Source organism: Lepeophtheirus salmonis, chromosome Z (assembly GCF_016086655.4).
Source record: "Lepeophtheirus salmonis chromosome Z, UVic_Lsal_1.4, whole genome shotgun sequence".
NCBI lineage: Eukaryota > Metazoa > Arthropoda > Copepoda > Siphonostomatoida > Caligidae > Lepeophtheirus > Lepeophtheirus salmonis.
Window position 1 is genome coordinate 7,976,583 of NC_092584.1, and position 8,091 is coordinate 7,984,673.

Genomic DNA, 8,091 nt, shown 5'->3' on the forward strand with positions numbered 1-8,091 from the left:
TATCACTTAGAACTCTCATGAAGATAATGCATTAATTTTATATTCCATGAATGATCCATATATTAATAGTGTAATTCTTTACTATTTTAATACCAAATTACTAAAATAGGTATGATAGTATTCAGTGGTATATCTATTAGAAAGTTCAAATGCCCAAAGTTATATAACACATAAATACATTATAACAATGTAATTTTAATAGGTCAAAATCAAATGACACTATCATTTAATAGGTACTTAGAATGACCAATGTTCTAACTAAATTATGCTTTTTAAGATGTACACAACAAATATTTCCACAAAATAGTTTATAGTCAATTTGCCCCATGAGTATTAAATCCTTAGAGACTGTCAAAATTTGTAACCCAATGCCTAAAGTAAGAGCACTCAAATTGCAAAAAAGAAAGAAGAAGATAGGAACATAATTTATAGTTGTCTTTTTACAAAAAAAATAAATATCCAATCATTGATGTGAACTTTACACCCTCTTACACCTCTATTGTATATTGATTATTATCTTATCAATCCTAAAATATTTTCAAAATGGAAGGTCCACTTCGATAAGTGTAAACAATGACCCATTACGTTTAGCAAACTCATCCAATATTGCAAAATTATAAATATCTACATTCCTTATAGTTATAGAAGAAGTTAAATTCAAAATACAGGTGTATCTCATGTTAAGAACAATGATTTTTCCCCCTGGGTATAAACAAGTGAAGTTATTAATAGCCCGTTGTCAATGGTGTATCAAATTGGAACCTAATTGAAGAAACGACGTCTTGGGGATTCATCTTATTGATAAAACAAAGTTTGTATGTCTGTGTCAATGAATTCCTCAATGTATGAAAAACAGTAACATGAAGCAATGTATATTGTGCTCACTGATGTATATTATAAACTTACTTTTATCGGCGAAATAACAATGTAGTTGTATTAATGCGGGCGTGTACACATAGCATAAAACGGGTATACAGGTGGCATTGTAAATAGTGTTCCCTAATGTATATCATATATATTTTTTTGATTTAAGAAATAGCAATGTTGTAGTTGTAATATTTTTGTTTGTTTTTGTAAGTGGACATACTATGGACTAAATAAGTCATCAGTAGTGTTGTGTCGGTCCTTATTTAGGACTACGGTCCAGTCTAGCCTATTTTTAATGAAAAATATAATATTTTTTGATAGATATGTCCAATAATCTTAATACATATTTCATTTGGCTCAATAAACCATCGATATTTTTATGAAAAATTCCAAGGACCGGTCTCAAGGACTGACGGTCTTAAAGACCACTCCTAAATACTGACGGTCCTAAGACTGAAATGGACTGGACCGAATAAATAAGGACCGATACAACACTAATCATCAATTATCCCAACATATTAATGTTTTTTCACAAACACTTAGTGTTTTTTTTTCATTCTGGAGGACAGAATATGTCATATGAATTGAACTAAGTATTGAGAAGTTACATGTGATTTGTAAATTATAGGCAATATCTACTATAATGTAATATTAAAGTAGGTGTATGTAAGTTCGCTAATAAAAAAAAGCATAACCAGTGGGATTTATTTCACAAGAGGAGACAAATACAGTCCTTACACATAAAGCAAAAGCTATTCAGAGTTCTGAGTTACGTACCTAAGGCTATGTTTCAATCACGTCTGACCCAATTCTTGGCTCTGGAGCCAAGTTGTTTTTTTTCAACTAATTACTTGATTCTTTTTTATAAAACAAGATCCCGTGTCTCAAAGTCCACAAAAAAGGGAGAACGTACATATGTTATATGCGAATTAAAAAATGGAATTAGGTAGAGGATTAGCGTGTGTGTTTTAGTATATTTTAATAAAATATATAAGATGGGTACATCCTAGTCTTCTATATTATTATACAAGGGCGTCTACAGGATTGTATATATATACCGGGTGCAGGGAAAGTACTGAGCCCTGCATCTAATTAGTTATTAAAATACTAATAATTGATCAGGATGATGTTGAACATAGAAAATTTTATTTTATTATATTGTTTACTATAACAATAGACATTAACCATGAATCTGGTCAATATCACCCTCGATGACAGCCCTAACCTCCTCCGGAACTCCTCACAAATTTTGGCGCAAGGTAGTCTTTTTTCATGATCCTGGACTTTGCAGACCTTCTTCTCAAATTGCCACCAAATGGAGGCTCTAGTTGATTCAGATCAGAAGGGGCCAAAGGTTCTTGGACCAGAAGTTTATGTTGCTACCCGTCTACTCTTGTACAGTATTAGCCCTGTCCTGAAGAAAAAAACTACTTAGGCTTGTTGGACTTGTTCATGACTAACAAGTAGTCGTGTGCAGGTAACCAGTATCCAAGAGAAGGCCCAAATTAGAGGTATTTTTGTCTCCAGGTGATGCCACAACCCCCAAAGCCAAAGAGGCCGGATGTTTCGTCTTGGTGACTGTCCTGATTCTGTTATCAGCCTTGCCAATGCACACCAACATATCATTTTGCTGTTGTTGACATTGCTGAAGATGCAGATCTTTTTGACGTTGGTACAGGCGTAACCTCTCAATTCTTCTATGTGACCTTCCTCCAGCCTTTTGGATGTCCTTGCCCACAGTAGACCGATGATCCTTCTTCTTCTTCTTGGCGTACTCTGATATCTTCATCTTTGGGTTGACCTTAAAGACATCCATGATATCTTCAGGCTTCACTTTGGTGGTTCTTTTACTCTTGGATTTGTCCTTAATGTTGTCTTCAAACGATTTCTGATCCGACAGACTTTGGACTTGCTTACAATTAAGGCCTTCATGTTAACTGAGGTAGTCCTCCCGGCGCGGATTAAGTTTCCTATGATGCTCTTTTTGCCTCATCGTGACATATACATAATTTTTATTTACAACATGTACATCAATCAAAGGCTTAGAATTTAGACTATTCAAAGACAATTTGTGAAGGTATCATTATTTTTCTACAGCGGATATATTATTATTTTTTTTTTTTGGGGGAGGGGGCGTAGGTTTTTGTAGAAAAAAAAAATGAAAATTTGCTGGTGTCCATTGTTGTCAACCACTGAAACAAGCCTTACTCAAACAATCATAAAACTGTCTAATTAGTTTCTTGGTACAAAATCTTATCTTCCTAACGCCATCTCACGTAAACTTATTACACTTACACAATGTGCGATACACATTACTATATCCATATTTTCGAAAAATAATTACAATATTTTTATTACGCATAACCTTTTCTCGTAGCTTATCGATCCAACAAAGAATTAGTTATAAAAACGTAGCAATTTTATAGGGATTTTAAGAATCCATTACTTTGATATAACTCAAACACCACTTCTTTTATTTGTTAAGGAGTATTATTCAATTTAGCTAATACGTCTTTTTTATTAATAAAGCTATTTAATGTGATTTTATTAGAAAGATAAGATTTCGTACTAAAAAAACTAATTAGATAGTTCTTTGATTGTTTGACTCAGGTTTATTTGAGTGGTTGTCAAATGTGGACACCAGCAAACAGATAAAGGATCAAACCCAATCCAGGAGGCTAAAAATGTTAATAGTGTTTAAAGTCCTGATAATGTAACTACCAATTATGCTCAATTTTTCTTTCGTCGATTCTGTTTCGGTAATTATCATGTCAAAGATACACCACTCTCTGGAAGACCGATTGTCGAAAACGTGGATAAAATAACGAAAATCAGGGTATTAAGATCAAATTGTCCCATTTTTAAAAAAAAATCTTTAAATTGTCGCTGAGGCCACATTTTTTTGAGGATTTACTTAAAAATTAGCTTGAATTGGGCATATGAATGTTAACAAAGAGCTCATTTGATGTATCCTCCTCCAGCATCAGTCATAGTCTGGAGTTGTAACAGTGCTCACTCAGCCACTTCAGCCACCTGTCAGAGACATGACAAGGTACCGAGTCTGTTTCCCCGACTCAAGCTCAATTTTATATCTTCATGTTGTTGTGGACAAACATCCTCGTCACGTGGACATATATTTTCTCCTCTGTAAATTGAATCTTATTTATATCTGGAAAACTTGTTGGCATAATGCCCTAAAGTTCACAAAAGTTTGTTGATAAAATGTCGTATTTGCCACCCAAAAAGAGATAGTTCAAATAGCTGTATTATAACAAAATCGCAAGCGCACACAACTGAGAATTGGATTCTAAATCACGTATATGACGTAAAAAATAAATTAAGATATGCTCCATGCCTTGATTTTTCTTTAATCAACCCACAACATTTACAACTTGATCTCATAACAAAGAAATCATCAAAAGGATAAATTACATTTTGGTAATTTTTCCATTTTAAAACTATGGATTTTTGAACTTTTTTTTTCAAAAAATATAGTTTTTGAAAATAGCTATGGATTTTTTAAATTATTTGTAAATTTTTCTCCAATAAAATTAATATTTTGTTAAAAGCTATGAATTCTGCAAATTTTTTGTGAATAAATATAGATTATTGATTTTTTTTCTAAAAATTTGACTTTGTTTTGTGAATAGCTGTGGATTTTGAAATGTGTTTTGAATAATTGAGGAATTTTGAATTTTTCTCCAATAAAATTAATTTGTTGTTAATAGTCATGAACATGTGATGGATTTTTGAAATTTTTTTCATCCAAGATTTTTTGTATTGACACACAACATTTATTACAGGAATTTTAATAAAAATTTACTCCTTGATCTCACTATGAAGAAATCTTTAAATGGATAAAATATTGTCTACATAATCAATAATGGGGCAGACAATGTTCCAATTAAAATTTATGACTCTTAAAAAAATTCTTCATTACTGAAAAGGCAAGTACTACGCAGCTATATGCAACATTTTAATCCAAATTAAGAAGAAAAAATCTATTCGTTTATTTAACGACAATTTTTTATCGAATAAAGGTTTAACAAATTGCTATGAACGGAATTTTGCCATATAAAAAAGATTCTACTTTGATAAATAAATAGATATATTACTTTAAAAAACAAGAAAATCAACATTTTCTAAGAATAATTTTCGCTTTTTTCTCATTTTCGAAATAAAAAGTTATTTCTGTAAATAAATCTTTATTATTAAAACTTTTAATTGCCTGAGATTCAAGCAATTTCTTGTCGAAAAGAATTTTAAGCACACTAAGGGTCTAAGATCCAGAGTTGGCCAAGTTTATGTATTTTAACTTATATAAGTTAATTAACTTTTAACTTAACTATTTGATTATTTAAACAACATTATTTTAACTATAAATTAAGTAGCTAATTTTATATTTATCAAAATTAACTTCCTTCTCAACTGGTTAATTTTTTAAACTACATTATCTTAACTTAAGTTAAAGTTCAAGTGAAAATCTGTAGACACGTCTTTAAACGCGTTTCACTCCATATTAGCTTCCTCCGGTTGTTATCCTACGATGCAAGCTTCCATTGCATTGCTCTTTGCTTCAAACCAGAAGTTGTCGGGAGTTTGAATCTGTATTTTTTCCTTGATCGTTCAATTGAAAGTGGAGAAAATCCCAGACAGACAGAGCGATAGAATAATTTTTATTATGTAGGCTGAATAAATCAAAATTAACATTAATTTAACCAAGGTTCTGTAAGTTAATCTAAATTAAGTCACACCAAAGTTAATTACCTTAAACTTAACTAGTTAAAAAACGAGACTCAAAATTAACTTTAACTCAACTAGTTATTAAAAAATAAAATAATAATTTACTTTTACTTAACAAGTAAAAAGGATAAGTTAACCTGCCCATCACTGGTAGTACCAGAGGAATTTACAGGGGGCGGGCTGAAGGAATTGTAACCCCCCACCCAAAAAAAAAAAATGTATATATATATTCAAAAAAAGTTCCAATCAATTTCATTTTTTAAATTTTCAACAGAAAATTTGATATTTGAAATATTTTAATGCAGTATTTGGCATTTTATATACTGGGAACTGTATAAATCGACGGAAAAGTTGTCCTTGGATACACCTCTTTTTATTATTCAATAGTAGTCAAAATTTGAAACAGATTAATGGCTTTATACCTGTTTGAAATACTCAATTAACGTAAAACTTTGTTTAGAACTGAAATTGCTCGGAAATTGAGGTACTACTGTCTGTGACCATTCGCCAACATATAACTTACAATTAGTAGATGTTCATCAAACGACCAAATGCTTTAAATACTTTTGTTTTTATTTTGAAAAAATATATATATACATTAATGCCCAGATATTTGCCTATACATATGCCTACAACTGCCCTCTTAAAAAATATATAACTTTATCTGAATATTTTATCTATTTTAATGCATAAAAACAAACTTGTGAATATATACATAAATTTTTTCAAATATAATACCAGCACTCAAGAGCATAGGTTATCGTGTCGGAAGATTTGTAAATGAAAGAAATCTTTGAATCTCCCCCCCCCCTCCCCTCTCTCTACTCAAAAAACCATTTCTATGCAAAACAAACAAATAGACTATGTGAAGAAGATATAAAAGATCCCTACGATATTAAAATAAACCCCTTATATTTTGGGCATATCAAATTGATACTAAATTTTTTGCATTAAAAAGTATGGTTGGGAAATATACAAATATTTTCTTCTCCATTTTTAGAGAGTATTCGGAGGAGGGACTCAAAACTTGAGGTAGGATGACTTAATTATGAGAAACGTGATTTTTATGGAATCAAGAAAAGTAACCTAAAAACTAATTTGTGATTTGTTTAAATACTAAATTGAAGGCTCTTTTCGAAAAAGGCCGTGTCAACACCAGGAGTGTCTGCAGTATTATATTTGGTGGGGGTGAGAGGACGGGCTTTGTTTTTGGAATTATATAATAATAATTGCACAAAAAAAACTCTAAACACTATAATTTTCTGAAATTTTTTTTCAGAAATTACATTTTTCTGAAAAAAAAAATTCAAAAATGATTTTTTTTGTAAAACAAATATCAAGTATTACATTTTATGGAAAAAAATTTGAAAAATTAATTTTTTTTGGTAAAAAATATCAAATATTAAATTTTTTGGAAAAAAAAGTTCAAATATTACATTTTCTCGAGAAAAATTTCAAAAATCAAGAGCGGGTGAGTAAAAACTAAAATTTAACAGAGAAAAATTTCAAAAATCCATAGTTATTAATAGAAAATCTATTTTTTGCGGCAGAAAATTGAATAATTTAATTAAATTTAAAATATTTAAAGAGCAAAGTCCAAGGGTTCGAGGTCAAGAAGAGCCACATAGAGACAACCAAAAAGTCAGTCAAATTGATGCTACAATTTATTTTTTTGCGGGTATGTGGCCGTAATGGATGAAGGCAGTCGAGATGGGGATGCTAACAGTCTTTTCAGCTGGATATTATTGGACACGTGATCCCTTTTTTTGTTGTTGCTCTAATATTTAATGAGAACCTTTGTTAAGCCAGGGTAATTACTTATATATTGCATTCTTTACCAGCTTGAATGAATCAGATTTCTTCCTCATGTTGATACGAAACTAATCAGAGGCTTCCACAGGGCTGTAGTCACCCCCCCAAATTCAGCTTTTTTATCCCCCGAAAACTGTAATTTTTTAAAGACTTGTCGATTTTGGAAAAATTGATTCAAAAATTTGAATTTTTTTGTAAACAGCTGTGGATTCTTGATTTTTTTTTTTGATATGTATGGATGTTAAACAGTATCGAATGCATTAGCAAGGCGGGGGTTCCAATTATTCCGTTCTAGTAATATAGACGTCCAAAATGTCAATAAAAAATGGAAATATTTGAGTTCAGCCGTCATGTGAGCAATTATTCCATTGCCAAGGATCTATAGGTTAGCTAAAAACCGTTTCAAACCATTTAAATAGGATAACTTAACTATGTTAATTTTATTGTAAAAAAAAAGGCGGTAAAACGCTCCAAACTTTTTTCTTCACAATTTTTTTTTTTCACCTCAAAATTCTATGTAGTGTAAAATCTGTGTTTTGTGTAATAAGATAAAAGAACTGTGACATTTTGAATTACCTTTCAGTACTAGGAACAACATAACTGACACATACAAAAGAAAACATACAAATTGTAAATCTTTGGGGAACGAATGATTCTTTCAAATGTGCA